This window comes from Falco cherrug, chromosome 3 (assembly GCF_023634085.1).
Source record: "Falco cherrug isolate bFalChe1 chromosome 3, bFalChe1.pri, whole genome shotgun sequence".
NCBI lineage: Eukaryota > Metazoa > Chordata > Aves > Falconiformes > Falconidae > Falco > Falco cherrug.
Window position 1 is genome coordinate 114,175,556 of NC_073699.1, and position 15,457 is coordinate 114,191,012.

Genomic DNA, 15,457 nt, shown 5'->3' on the forward strand with positions numbered 1-15,457 from the left:
TGTTGTGGGTCCTTCTGAAATACCTTGTCCTGTATGAAGAGAAGCTGCAGCAAGAATGCTCAATGACCCTCACATGGTAAAGGAGGAGTTTTTGGCATATTCATTAGAACTGAAACCATGGAGGGAGGAAAATAATAGCTCTTGTTCAGCGGGGTGTTTGCTGATGTAACAGCCACTGTGCAAAGGGCTAAAGCTCCTCTCTTAAGGGGAGGTGGCCTGTGGTCCCATAAGCCCGCTCACGCTGGAGGGAGGGAGGTACATGGGACGTGGATCACCTGGGCTGTGGGAATGCTGGGATCCAGGTCTGTTGTGCAGTGTCCAGCTGAGCATGGCCTGGCCTGCACGGGGCGTGAGGTGAAATCCGGCCCAGCTCAGCCTGGGCTTCCCCAGGCCCTATGGCCAGGTCAGCAGAGGGGGTCTGAAAGCAAACCAGGACACAGCTGGCTCCTGGTGCTAACCTCCCTGCAGAGACAATAACCGGTGCAATGGAAACAGCCCTTTGTTGGGCAGTTGGCCACTGTTTCTCCTTAAGAGATTTGTCTCCAGTCAAGCCCTTCTTAAGAAGGGCTTTGCTATAAATACCAAATTTACCAGCCCAAGCCCAGGACACGGTAAACGCCTCCTCACACATATTTGTCCTTTTGTAAGGCATTGGTCTAAGCTGGTTGCACTCCACACAGATTTGAAATCTGGTGTACTTTTCACACATAGCTGATCTCTGAATTAGACCTGTTAAATGAATAAATGAGTTAATTATACATAAATCCTATCAAGGGATTTTTCTTGTTCTGTCAAAGAGGCAAGCTTGTAATATATGCCAAATGGTTTAGAAAGCTTTTTAGCAGAACCGTGCTAGGAACCAATTTCATCTGTTCCTCACCTCGTACTTCAGAAAGTGAAGTCCAAATTCTCAACCCACCTTGCCTGGGCCTCTGGGTTTCCACCTGGTGATTTTCTTTTAATAAGCATCAAGAAGCAAAAAGAGTTGGGAAATCGGGTCACCGGTTGCCATAAATCGGCAAACCTCTAAATGGCAGTACAGCTGCAACGAAATGACTGATGTGCGCAGCACTGGGCTGCTGTACCTGTGTGCAGCTACACCAGCCCTGGGGGGTGGGGGAAGCAAGGTACTGTGCTGAGCTGGAATCCTCTGTTCAGACCAGCAGTTTGGTGCCAGCTCTGACAAAAGAGCTGGTTAACGACAACATTGTACGTGAAGCCCTGGTACTAATTCGTTATCATTCACACCTTGTTGTCAGTGCAAGGTGGGGAACTGTTACAGGTACAATTACTAAATGTGTCACATCTTAAAACAATCAGGAAATTGCCTGCAAAGCAGCAGGGTTAGGAGAACATTGCTTGGACTGTAAATTCAGGAGCTGAAGCTGGATGCTGTTGAATTGTATCGCTCCTTCCTACACCGGTAAATCAATCCCACAATGTCAGATGCTGTGCTCACCTGTCCCATAAAACCAGAGCTATATAAAGCTTTCAAGTTAAATCTCAGAGTATTTGGGCCAGATCAGCAAGGTGCTTCCAGCTGCAGAGGATTCGGGCTCTGCCTAATGAGGCTGGAGCACTGAAAGAAGTTACTTGCAAAGGCAGAAAAAAGACTGGAATGGGTAAGTGCTGAAACATGCGATTATGGTTTGTAGATAAGAATTTGAAGCATGTTAGAGAAAAGTGAATGATCGGTAACTGTGTGTGTGTGTTTGGAGCGAGGGGAATAAGTGAATAGAGTATAAGATTTGATTGTTGAAGATCAAGATCTAAACCTGCGGTGCTGGAGAGGGGGAGAGATGTGTCTGCTCCTTAATCAGAGCTTGAATCCTGCTGCATAGCTCCTCACCTTTCTGTACTGTCCCCACGGAGCTCCTACTCGAAAGGCTGTGCTTTGTAACGGAGTGCAAATGTAGCGCAGCCAGTGTCTTTATTACTGTAATAATTTGCAGGGATGGCACTCTTTGGAGCAGAAGGAGGCATCAGCTTAGCAAACATGAAGTAGGAGGCTATTCTGAGAATAGCAGGCAGCCTTAAAAGCCGATCTGAAGAAAGAGGCAGGCAGAAGAGAAGACTGATGAGCAGAGAGGAGAGGCAGGTAGCACTTTTGGGAGCTGTTCAGGTAACAGGATATATAATGGAGTGATGTGAAGGACGAGTGGGGAAGATTTCCCATTACCTGCTGGCTCTGTTGCTAGGTCTGTAGAGGTAGCTTTTCTGCATTGTACCTCTGCCTGCTCTTAAGTATTAATTTCCTAATGTCTTGGCTTCTGGGTCTTGTACGGGCCTTGTCTCAAAGAGTTTGTATTGGATGGAAAGGAACGTTGTCATCCCTCTATAATCGATGAGAAACTAAATGATTCAACGTTTGGCTTTCTCGGGAAACATTGGCCCCTTGTAGGGGATAAGCACATCATTCATAACCTTCACTCTCAGAAACTGAAGCTGGCAGTGCAAAGGCTGTTTTCCAATCCCTTGGTTATTTTGAACCACCCACACAGCCTGCTCACCCATTTTCTAGTACCATGGGCATCAAAACTGGACCCTACCTTCCAGCAGTGGCAGCGATGTCAAACACAGCAGTACGGTAACCTTCCTAGTTGAGTTTGGTCCTGTCAGAAGCTCACTGCCAGACCCCCCACGTGGTGAGGGCAGCTTTGTCCCTTGAGCGCAGAGACCTGACTTTACATGTGTCCATAACACAAAGCTGCCTGGGGTGATGATATGGATTGCTCGGTGTCCACGTTTCATCCTATTCACCTTTCTTCCCCAATTTTTGTGTCATTCAAAAATGTTAGAAATGGTATTTTTTTTCTCACATCATTGATTTTAAAAAGAAGCAAAACTTGAACGCATTTGAACAGTGGATCGACTCTGTTCCTCAAAGGAACTGCTCAGCTCAGTGAAATCTTGAGACCTGCTAGGTAGGGCATTTGACTGCCTCTCATGTAGGTAAGAATAATTTTACACCCAGTGCTTTTTCCCCTCCTGCTTGCTTATCCCAGGCACAAAATATCACTGTCTCATGGTGCAGCCAGCGAGATTATTCTGGGGGAGCCTGTGGCATGCCCCGCTTGCCCTGGGCTGCCATGCCTTCTGATGTCTCCAGGAAGGGACCTTGGCAAGCCGTGCCGTGTTTCCCTGTCTCTGGAGAGGCAGAAGCCGTGGGAGCGAGCCATCTTTCTTTGAAGGAAATTAATTGACTGCAGTGCTTCATCAACACCCACTTGCTCATTCACAGACATGAAGACTTGTGTAAACAGCCTCGCGTGCTGCTGGGGGCTTGTCAGCCGGTGGCTGAAGGGAGAAGCAACAGTGCACAGGATCAGTAAAAGCAGATGAAGGGAGTGCGGTTGCTGGGTTTTCACCACTGGAAGGAGGATATTTGGCTTTCCTGCTGCTGTGTAGACTGCAATGAGACATGAAGGTAGATGGTGGATACAGGGAGAGATGATCTCTGCTGGGCAGCCAGCCAGACCTGCCTGCCCTGAAGCAGCATCTCAGGCTGTGGCCTCATGCTCCCTTTCACAGCAGGATTTAAAGAACTGTGCCAGGCACCGGCTTAGTCCCACCACTCCCTCGGAAAGCTTTTATTACTGTTCTCTTTGTATTGCTGGGTGAATGATTTCCTTGTAGACAGGAGCTGTGGGTGGGTGTGAGAATAAAATGCCAGAACCTTGCTCCTCTTTGAGCCCATAGGAACATAGCCTTCTCCCTCATCTGACTCCTGGGGTCACTGTGATGATGCTCAGGCTGTCCCATCCTGAGGAGTCCACGTTTGGTCATTTCTACAGCAAGACAGATACCCACTTGTGTTCCCTCTTTTGGTCCCCAGGAGGGCCTGAATGCTATCAGATCTGACCCACTCGACGTGTACTTTGCGCTCCACAGATAGATGCAGTCACAGGGACTAGAAGTACAGGTTGCGGAGGAGGGAAAGAAGAAGAAATAAAGCCATACCAGCTGCAGCATTCGCTTCTGCTAAGGAAAACTGAAGGTAAAAATGAAGGAAAAAAAAAACCCCAAAACTCAACAAAAACCAAGGAAGAGAACTGAGGCAGGGAAGAAGAAAAAGGGTTGAGTGAAGAACTCAGATGATAAAAATGAGAGACAGAAAATAAACTACAAGCAAGAAAATAATCTCAAGGTCGAGATCACCTGCTTGTGCCACACTTCAAGTGTATGTGGGGTGAAATCTCATGTCTGTAACGTGATGCACAGTCTTAGCTCTGTCTAGAAACACATACATTTAATCATCCAGTGTGGCAGTTACAGGCTTAAGTTACAGGAGAGAAAAGAAATACAAACTAGTTCTGCAAAATGGACAATGCCCAGGCAAGATGATACCTTGCTGACAACGGTGTCTGCAGTGGAGGCACCATGACCGGTGCTGAGCATCCCCGGGCTGCCACCTTGTACTTCTAATGGGGTTGAGCCTCATTCTCCCTGGCTGTACTTGCAGTCCAGCTAAGTTCAGCTCTGGTTCAGCATCTCTCCTTGCTGATGCTGGCTGTCAGCAACCAGCAATTTTACTAGTGCAACAAGGTGTATGAGGTTAAGCCATTTGTCCAAAAAATAAACTGAGAATGAGGGAGTTCTGTGATGGGCAGAGGAGGTGTAGTGTTCCCTTGGAAAATGAGCTGGGAGACCACTTGGATTGGTGCATTCCAAAAGCAGAATGTTGGTCTTCCTTGGTTTCTTTGCAAGGACCAGAACTGACCCAAGCAAGCTGTGCTGCCCAGAAAGGGCTTTTCTCAGAAGCAGTGGCTCCTTCTCTGCCACATGCGTCAGTTCAGACAGATCAAACTCCTGCTAGCAGGGATGAATGGCAAAGATCACTTCTGCCCACCTGGAACTATTTACAAATTTGGCAAATGGATTTGAGCTCAAAATATTATTTTCATGATGGTGTGGGGCTTTTTGTCATTTTGAGAACAGAACACTTTCACTGACATAGTTTGTTTTGAAGGGTTGTTTCTCTTGAAAACTCCTTAAGAAAGCTTTTAAAACAAACTGCCAAGGAACCCAAACACTTCCTGCCAGGCAAAATGTTTTCATTGCTAATATTACACATTACTGAGTATCTCGATTTCAGGGTGACCCAACACAATTTATGTGTGGACAGGGAAGAAGAAACTTTGCTTTTTGTGTACATTTAACTTGCAACACACGAATTGCCTGAAGCCCTCACCCCACAAAACCCACTTAACTTCTGTTGTTGAGTCTCTCTTTAACAGCTAGCGTTTTAATGACGTGTTCTAACCTGAGAAGTCATCTGAAAGCAGCAGCAGACTCTTGCTTACAAAATGCTTGCGAACAGCGTCAGCCATGAAGGCGCCAATGTCCTAAAGCAGCTGCATTGGTCAAAGCAAAAGACATAGATAGAACTTCATACATCCAGATCCCAATATTCCTCAGTTGGTTGCTGTGGGCTGTATCCATGCCTCATTGTAGGTGCTTGTTCTCATTCCCTGAGATTTTGCAGAAGGGTCTTGAATAATATATATTGCATTAAACAGGCGTCCACTGCTGGAAAATAAGAGGACTGACTGTTAATTCAACTGCCTATGCAGTAGGTACCTATGCTACCCATTAAAACTAAAATGCACGTTAAGATGCTTTTCCAGTCTACGTCCCAGCGGTGAAATCCCTTGAGTTAAGCACAGAAAGCGGAGCAAATAAGCCCCTGCTACCAGGCGGGGAGGGGGTGGTGGTGAGAAGGTGTGGTGTGAGGATGACCTTGGGAGAAGGCACAGGGAAAATGCCTCCCCTGAGAGTTCTCAATCTGCTTCTGAAAGCCCTTCAGCAAAGTGTGTAGCCCTCATTTTTGGTGGCTTGTGATAAACTGACCCTTCATTGCTTATTTAGAGTGACAGGATGAATGTTCATCAAACTGACCCAGTAAGTGTCAGATTGCTTCCAATTAGAGGCTTCCAGTATCAGCCTAGGTGACCAGTGTTCATAGATCCCAAGGACAGAAAACAGCACTACAACCTGACTGGATTAAATTGGTTTAACTTAACCACTGTCCCAGAGACAACACCAAAAGCTATGCAAATGCACTGAATCTGGGGCTACTTTCTCCCCAGACGCTGCCTGGGAAGGGACACCAGGAAGGGAAGAGGGGTGAGGTTTTGTAGGGCAGAACATGTGTGCTGTCCTTTTGCTTCCCTCTCATTGATGACCAGAGTCCTCATAGTTTTTAGGTGTCTGGAGAGTTGCTACATGGCTGTGCGTAATGGAGTCCTGCCTAGAAAATGCCCTGCTGACACCCCAGCTTTGCCAGTCCTCCAGAGGCACCAGCTGCTGGGTGAGTATTTAGTATAGGTTGGGCTTGAGAGTTTTTGCATCAGAAACCTAATGCCGACCATGTCTCATTTGCACTACTGTGAATACATGCAAAATCAAAAGGATGCTGAAAAAAGCAGTGTATGCTAAAGCTCCTAAGCCAGTACATTGCAGGGTAGGTGACAAATCCCTGAAAAAGACTCGCTTGCGAATCAGAGTGGAGCTGCAGGGCTTTCGTGAAGGCAGGTTCCAGGATATGCTCCTTACTCCACACCATTTTTTTTTTTTTCATTTGTCTCCTCATTGAAGCAGGTCTGCAAACAAAAGCTGGGGAAAAAATGCTCGCAGGCTGCTGCACTGCTCTTCTGTTGCAAAGCTGACTGATCTATTTTACTGCACTGCCTTAAGTAAGTCCTAACCTGTGGTTTTTATGCTTTGTGGTACTCGGGTTCTTCTCTCATCTCCTCCAATAAACAGTGATTGAAAGATGCATACCGTGGCTTTTATGCAGGCTATAAAATCACTGACAGTGGGAATAGCTGAATTCAGAGCCTAAAAGTCTACTGTCCCATCAAAATCCAAAGAGCAGAAGTTTCTAGGTATGTACAGCCTGAACCTGCCTTCAGCTTCTAAACAGGAGGGGTATATGTCTTTTAGAAATAGATTTCTCTGTTAATTAACAAAACCTAAAATCCTCTTGCCCAGCTGTTCAGGATCAAGAGTGTTAAGAACAGGCCCCTCCAGAGGGGAGAGTCCCCATGCAGGTGCCCAGAGGTTGCAAGTGCTCCTTGGCTCCGGACCTATTCTGAGACCTCAGATGTGTTGCTCCATTTCTCTGTTGCTCACCTGTCCCGTGGGATGGATGACACTTTCCAGTAAGGTGGGGAGAATTCATCAGTTGATTTTGTACAGTGCTTTGAAGATAACAAGAGCTGAGGGGAAAAAAGACATGGTGCTTGAAATGGAAATTTTCCCATTTCTGGCTCTATGGTTTTTTCTCCTTTTAAAAAAGGACATTCAAATGTACCATCAAAGGTAGCAGTGTTGCAACACCAGGGAAGGAGCAGCTATAATGGCGAGGTGGGAGCCAGAAACCTCCTCCTGGAGGAGCAGGTTTGTGGTGGGAAGGACAAAAATGCAAATCTGAAACCAATCCATCTCTCTCTCTCTTGAACGCTTTGGCCATTTATAACACTTTAAAGTGAAATCAGTCACTTAGGACAAGAAGAGAAGCTTGTAAATCCATTTACTACTTTCTGCACTAAAGGAGAAGCAGTGAATTTATAGTGGAAATGCAGTAAGTGCACAGATGAGGAGTTTGACATTAGCAGTAGAGAATGGCTCAAAAACATCAGAGCAAACCTTTGAACAAACAGAAAGCATGTAGGCCTTGGGATCCAGATATATCAAACAGCTTTTTGGACTATTCTTCCCTCCACTGTCCTGGCTCTGATTTTTCTTCAAAGGCACAGAGGCGTATGCGCCACACGTCCTTTCTGTACCCCCTCCGCCTGTGGTCCTGTTGTGCCGGCAGCAGGAGCCTTATTGTTGCTCCCTGGAAACCTGTCCTGCCACCGTGGAGAAGGACAGCTGCATCAGAAAGATGGGGGTCCTTCCCAGAGTGGTGGAACTCGGCCTCCCCAGGCAGCCGGCAGATCTGCTGACAGCTCAGCAGACTTAATGGCAGGCATTTCAAAGATCTGAACCCCCTCCACCACCCCCGGGTCTCAACTGCACGTGGAAACCACTGTCTGTCCAGTTTAGCAAGATGCTGTGCCTTGTTGCACCAATCCTGTGATTCTAGAGCTCCCTTTTCTACAAGGCTGGCGAGCCTGCTCCAAAATCACGGTGCTTCTGCTGTGTTGGAGGCCACCAGCTTTCCAGTCTGTAATTTCAGATTCAACTGTTTTTTACATATGCAGGCTTGTTGTTGACAGTGAGGTCCCTTTACAAAAGGCCAGGAGTTTAGATGGAATTGGGATTCTGTGCTGTGATAGATCATAGCTGTGGTTTACACAAGGCACCTTGCCCAAGCGCGCAGGTGCGTCTGCAGGACATGACCTTATGCAAAGCTGGCACTTTTCTGTTGGCAAGAGTAAGACTAATAATGCCTCTGGCTTTTCTGTGTGGTGCTACAGGAGCAGATCTAAGCGTGCCCGCACATTTGTGTGTGTGAATGCGCACGTACTGGTTACTACTTGATGTCCAGCGTCTGCCACTTCTCAGACACGAGGCTATGGTGCTTGAAAGTGAGATGGTAGCATAACACACGCCACCACCACACACAAAACCCTCTGGTGCTTAGAGTCCTTTTTACAGTATTCTGCTTAAAAGGACTACTGTCAGTTTGTAATGTTATTACTATCCTGTAGAGGAATGAAGCTGGGTTAATTAACATTGATAACATACAGCTGTGGGCTGGCTTCAGGGGCGGTGGGTTGGCTGACGTGGATAATGTGCAGCTGTGGCTGGTTCCTGCTAAGTAGTAAAAAAGCTCTAAGGGGTATGGAGGAGGAGCCCTGGATGAAAAGAGACCTGGAAGAAGCAGAGGGAGGAGAGAGAGAGAGAGAGAGTGAGAGAGAGAGAGAGAGTGAGTGTGCCCTGGATGGAGGAGAGACAAGGACAGACTCTGGGAGAAGCAGGGGGCTCGGATGAGGAGAGGCCGGCTGGAAGAGGAGCCTGGAGAAGGAAGAATCTGGACGCAGCAGGGGCAAGACGCAGGGTGGGCTGGCGTGAAGAGGATGAAGAAACAGCACGGACAGCAGATGGACTTTTGAAACCTTGTGGGGGTGGCTGTGCTGGGGCAAGGTGTGGGAACTATTTATTGAAGTTAACCTGGGATGAGGTGGTAAAAGCCTTGCTGCAGCCGGCTACTTTGGATAGAGCTGCGACACTATCCAAAAGCTGTTTCAGCTTAAGAGCCAGTTTGCTATATTTTCTTTACATATCAGATTTTATCTGGTATGTAAATGACAGAATGAATTACCTTGTAACTATCCCTAGGTATAAACGGGACACAGAAATAAGCATCAATGGGTGATGCAATTAATCTGACTCATGAGGAAAGGCTGTCATTAGTCATTTGCAGCTTCAGCACCGGTGACTTTCAAGGTGTACAAATCTCTCGTTAAATGTGTTTCATGTTCTGCAGATGGCCATTTTGTCTTCTCGCTGCATGCACTGGAACATGCCCAAGTATACAAAAATGAGAGGAACGATTGTTAGGGTTGAAATTTTTTGTTCATTTTTAATCGTTGTTTTTTTTTTCCTTTGCGTGGTGCACATCCTGGGCTTTGATAAATGAGTCTCACTAGACACTGTGGTAAGCCAACCTCTGCTAATATTCATTATGCGGAACCCACTAGGAAATGGTCTGAGTCAGGGAAATGGAACACCTTTAAAAGATAAAAAGATTTTTTAAATATTCCTTTAATGAGGAAACTGATTTATAGCATTTTACATTTCTGGGATGTTTTAGAACATTAAAACCAGAAATTTCAGGGTTGTATGTGCTGTGTGTTAGAAACCATGGAAACACCTGTGAATGATCATGTAGGAATTAGGGGTTCTCCCCCCAGAAAGGTGGTGGGATCAATACCCCAATGGAAATGCATCTACACCAATGCCCGCAGCACAGACAACAAACAGGAGGAGCTGGAAGCCATTGTGCAGCAGGAAAACCATCACATAGTTGCCCTTGTGGAAACGTGGTGGGAGGACTCGCACTACTGGAGTGCTGCGATGGACGGCTATAAACTCCTCAGAAAGAATAGGCAAGGAAGGAGGGGTGTTGGGCTAGCCCTGTATGTTAGGGAGTATTTTGACTGGCGAAAGCTTAATGATGGTGGTGATAGGGTTGTGTGTTATGGGTAAGAAGCAGGGGGAAGGATAACAAAGCAGATATCCTGGGGGGAGTCTGTTATAGACCACCCAACCAGGACAAAAAGGCAGACAAAATATTCTACAAACAGCTGAGAGAAGTCTCACAATCGCTAGCCCTTGCTCTCACCAGTGACTTCAATGCACCAAACATCTGCTGACAATACAACACAGCAGAGAGGAAAGAGCCTAGGAGGTTCCTGGTGTGTGTGGAAGAGGCCTTCCTGATGCAGCTGGTGAGGGAGCCAGCTAGGGAAGGCGCCTTGTGGGACCTGTTGTTTGCAAATGGAGGAGGACTGGTGGGTGATGTGATGGTTGAAAACCATCTTGGGCATAGCAATCATGAAATGATAGGTTTTAGTGGTTGCCTTGGCAGTGTCAGGTTAACGGTCGGGCTTGATGATCTGAAAGGTCTTTCCCAACCTAAGTGATTCTGTGATTCCATGATCAATGTATTCAAAACTTCATAGCAAGGATGCAATGGTTGGGCCGTGCGCACAGATACAGACAAGACACTTTTTTTAGATGATGGAAAAGGTATTCAAAGGTGGCTTAGGAGCCTGATGTTGAAGAATCTGAAAGAAGCCGCCGAGGTGGAAGCTGGATGTGAACATGCTGTGTGTCACTGACACCGTGCTCTCCACAGCGGGCATCTTTTCATTCCATGATAAATAACCAGTAGCTTCTTCCTCTTCCAGTGGTCCTGCAGGACATCAAGACCACCTGTAGTACAGTCACCATGTAGTAGCTGATACCCAGTAACTTGTCACCTCAGCCTACTCTGTTGGTAACCTGTTTTTCCAGGTTTTGAAAAGTTGTATCAGATGAACAAATAATATGATTCTTGTTAACAGATTCTGTTGAGCCACTGTATTTGTGTGTACATTTGAATGTGTGTGAATATGCTCAAATTGATTTAAATCTCATTTACATTACTTTTGCTTTCATTTTAACCCATACAGCCAGTTTTAAATAGAGATAACCATGCGTGGGAGGCATTCACAACCATCCAGTGCATTGTCCTTCAAGTGGTATGAGACTTCAAAAAAGCTCTCTAGTAATATGTGAGAAAATGAGATTTTAAATTCTTGTGATTTCTACAGTAAAAAAACCAAACCAAACCAGCAACACAACACCCCACCCCCACCCCTCAGCAAACAGTTTTCAGCTAAAGGGCTGGTATTCAGATATCACAAAGGGAAAGAAAGAATATAATCCTTTTTTGTGAGTGGAGTTAGGTCATCTGTAAAAGCCTCTCAGAATATTATCTTCCAAGCTAATCGCTGTATTGACATTTGCCTGTTTCATTAGAGCTGAGCTTTTACTGCATTGCTGAGGTTAGAACCTGACTCATTTGTCATGGTTAAGAACTGGTTTGTAATTTCATGACTGTAGAATTAAAAAAAATATATCATCTGCCTTACTTTAACCAGCTGGGTTGAAATGGTGTTCACAGAATTCCCAGTATTGGTGGGGTTTTGGCTTTATAGTTCCTGTTTAGATTTTTTTTTTTTTTCTCTCATAGGTATTTGTTTCCTTCACTTGGCAAGATGACAGTTATTTAAAAAAGGAGACATGTTTAAACACCTTTGCAAAGAGGCAATTTTAAGAAGTATACCACATACACTGACATACAGATGTCAGATCCAACAGATGCAAGGGCTAACAGAGAGAGAGAGAAAGAAAGAAAGGTTATCTAAAACTACAAAGAAAAGAACGATTTAGGCCAGAACAGAGTCAATTATCCATGTAATAAACCCCCATGGCTACTGACTGAACAGATAAGTTCACGGTCTCTGTAATACACTGACAACTTTGCAGCAAAAGGGTAGCGTTTTATGCACATGCAGGAAACAGATCAGCATCTGAAAGGAGTCAAAAGTTGTTCACAGAATCCTCCTTTACACAGGGTAAGAATTCTTGCATCACACTAATAAATCCAGAAATGCTTAGTGTCATTATTATGCAAATGCATTTATTCCCTTCAACAGTGTTTCTAAGGTTTGCTGGACACACTACAGATGCTTTTCCCTACCCTATGACTGTTATCTGGGTTTGGTGGCAACATTGTCATGAAACATTGTAACTCCTTGCTCACCGATGGCCTGTTTTATCTGAAAGTGTTTTTTATTTTGCATCAGCACCTGCCTTCTGTCTCTTCAGTAAGCTGGTATTTTGCCACTGTTTTCTTTTTTTTTCCCTATAGTGAAGAAGTTGGAATGATAACGGACAAAACACATGATTTTTCCATAGCATAAAAGTAGTAATATCAAACATTTGAAGTTTCTGCTATGTCTTTTTGCCTCAGTGGATGCCGGATGCATGGCCAGCAGACTGTAGTTGAGAGGCCCAAAAGGGAGCTGCCAGAACAACTTTGGACAGGAGGTCTATGAGAGCATGGAAGATGGAAAAGCAGCAGGTGAGGCAGGAGCCACACTATGCGTTTTCTGCTAACCTGAAAGGCACGAGGCAGCCCTCAGCAAGGCTCCTGGAGCACCTAAGAGTGTGCTCTTGGCTAAATGAGCTCCATGATGCAGCTACTGCATGGACACCTGCGCATGTAATGGGGACAGGCAGCCCTGCCAGTGGGTTTGTGAATACCAGGGACTCTGGTGTGACCCTGTTTGCAGTGAAGACAGATGCATTTCCAGTTGACAGAAGAAGCAATGTTTCAGATCCAGAATACTCGGCAGAAATGTTGCTGCATCAGATCTTTAGAAATATCCAGGGGTAAGGAACAGGATTTTGAGGATTAACATTTTGTGTGTAGATACCTTATGTGGCATGTTGGAATTTAAGTCTCTTTGTGGATTTGGCCAATTAGCTTTTCTCTGCATCAGCAATTTTATACCTCCCAGGAGCGCTGGGGGATAGATGCATGAAATGTTGCAAAGATGTCAGAAACTGCCTTGTTAGAGACCTGCTACTATCTCATATAGACAATCTATATGTACATAAAATATTTTACATGTAGAATATGCCCAGTCATTTCACCATCAATCTCTCTTTGCTGGAATGTGAGCCGTGAAAATCTGCAGTCACCAGACAGAGGAGCAGTGATCTCTCTCTGCAGCATTTGGGTCTTCCTTGATCTTCCGTGTGTTAACTAAACCTTCTAGCTTTAGCTGGTAGAAAATTACAGGACAAGCTCTGTGGCTTTGTTTATTATTGTCCACAGGGAGGACCGCATCTTTGCCCCTCCAAACCAAACCAAAAAAAGCAGCAGCAGCAGCAGGTCCGAATGCTACTCCTGCAACAATCCTCTGGTTAAGAAGCAAACTTATAACTGGATCACTCGTTCATGGTACAAGGACATGAGTATGCCTGCTATAACTGGCTGTGAATAACCACCTACTCCAGCAGTTCAACTTGTGTGAATTTCAGGGGGTACACAGATGTTAGTTATACAATATAGGAGGAAATTCCCCCCAGACATGTTGATTTTTGTTTAACAACAAAACATGACATCAAAATGCTGTGAGTAAATACTTCTAACCATTGTGTGGTGATGTTATCACCAGAAGGTTAGCAGAAAAGGAAAGAGGGAGAGAAGGGGGAGCGGGGAGAGAGAGGCTGTTGTGGAGAATTTTCCCATCACCGACACTGTGACTGGGGAAAGCTGAAGGCAAGCCCACCGTTGTGGCAATTCATATAATTTTTAATGCATACATCCAGAGACCAAGCAACAAAAAATTGTAATTAGAAGAGAAAATAGGAGAGATGGACTCAGACTCTATAAAGAACAGCTTAAGTGTAGCCTCCAAAATGACTGTCTCAGCCATTTAACTGATGTGCATTTTTAGACGCTTATCTAAATTAGTTATTAGCACGCCACCAGCTCTGTGTCTCAACCCCTGGTGGTAACGCCTCAGAAGTTATGCCAGGGATAAATTTGCCCTGTATGGTCAGGGCAAAGAACTAAGTTCCTCTGATGTACAGACCTCAAATCTCCTTGTATATGCCTTTCGCCTTCAGTGACAACAGTTCCTGCTTCCCTGTGCTGAAGGCAGTAACGTTAACAGCCTCAGACTTACCTCCTGTGGTACTACTAGACTCGGCCATGAAGACGGTTTACAGAAAACACAAACAGCTGGTGTTACACAAGTGTAATTAAGGGCAAAATCTGTCCTGACACATCCTAGTGCTTTTTCAAAACGCAGATATAATTCCACATGAAGTTTCTCAGATCCCCAGGAAGAACATGTGACTTTCTTTCCCGCCATGTGATTTATTTTGCTGGCCTGCGTTCCGTGGCTGAAAGGTGAGGTTAACGTTAAATAACAAGTTTGCTTTATTTTTGGCACTGGTACCTTCAACGCTGCCTTTTGTTAACTACGTGATAGCTCAGAGATGCAGCAGCTTAAAGATCTAAGTGACCAAGCATTTTATTAATTTCGGTAAATTGGCATTCTGCTGCTGTGACAACGGCCTCACGGCGCAGACAGCGGCAGCTGCTCGCCCCGGCCGCCCCCGGGCAGAGCGCGGCCTCTCGGCACACCGGCGGCGGCGGCCGAAGGTGCCCGATGCGGAGCGCGGCCCCGACGGCCCGCAGCCACCGTGCAGCCACCGGCTCCTGGCAGAGCCTGAAGACGTTTCAAACACGCTGACTCGCAAGGCTGCCAGCTCTTCGGCCAGGGCGCTAGGCAGGCACACCGGCCCGGGGCCGCCCGCCCGCCCGCGGCTGAGGGGCGCTGCGGACCTGCCACAGCGCGGCGCGGCGCTGCCCCGCCTTCGCGCCAGGCCTCGAGCGGTGCCGCTGCCGCCCGGGCCGTGCCCAGCCGCCCGCTAGGGCCAGCGGGCCGGGGGGGACCGGCGCAGGCCGCGCGGTGGCTGCGCTCACGCTCCCTGCTGTTGCTTCATTGTAGCAGGGGACGAAGGCAACCTACAAAGGGCCGCTCCTGGCATCGGGCAGCTAGGCCAACCCGCCGAACGGTTGCGGGGTGTAGCGTGACTGGCCCTCCCCGCGCACCCCGCTGCGGACTGTGGCGGCGACAGCCGCCTTTGTGCAGGCGGGCGGCGGGCCGCGGCCCCCCCTCCCCCGCCTTCCCCCTATTCTTTTAAATCACTTCCATCCACTTCGCCGATTGGTTCCGACCTCCTGCCGGGTCACGGGGTGTCCCACCTCCGCCAATGGGGAGGCCGGATACTGGCATGCGGCTCCGGCCTGGCTGCGTTGCTGGGTGCCCGTTCGGTGCGTGCGTGCGTGCGTGCGTGAGGGAAGGCAGGCGGAGGCAGCGCTCGGCTGCCTGGACCCCAGCCCGCCGCCGCCGCCGCCCCTCCTCCTCCTCCT

At 47.0% G+C, this 15,457-nt stretch overlaps 1 long non-coding RNA gene across 1 annotated transcript; it reads left to right on the forward strand.

Moving 5' to 3' along the window:
* The first annotated feature begins 1,421 nt into the window (after window positions 1-1,421).
* LOC129735759 (uncharacterized) lies at window positions 1,422-13,241 on the forward strand. The gene is made up of 3 exons (XR_008731611.1): window positions 1,422-1,622; window positions 6,200-6,310; window positions 12,476-13,241. It is a non-coding gene; the product is annotated as an uncharacterized LOC129735759 (long non-coding RNA).
* Window positions 13,242-15,457: the final 2,216 nt, after the last annotated feature.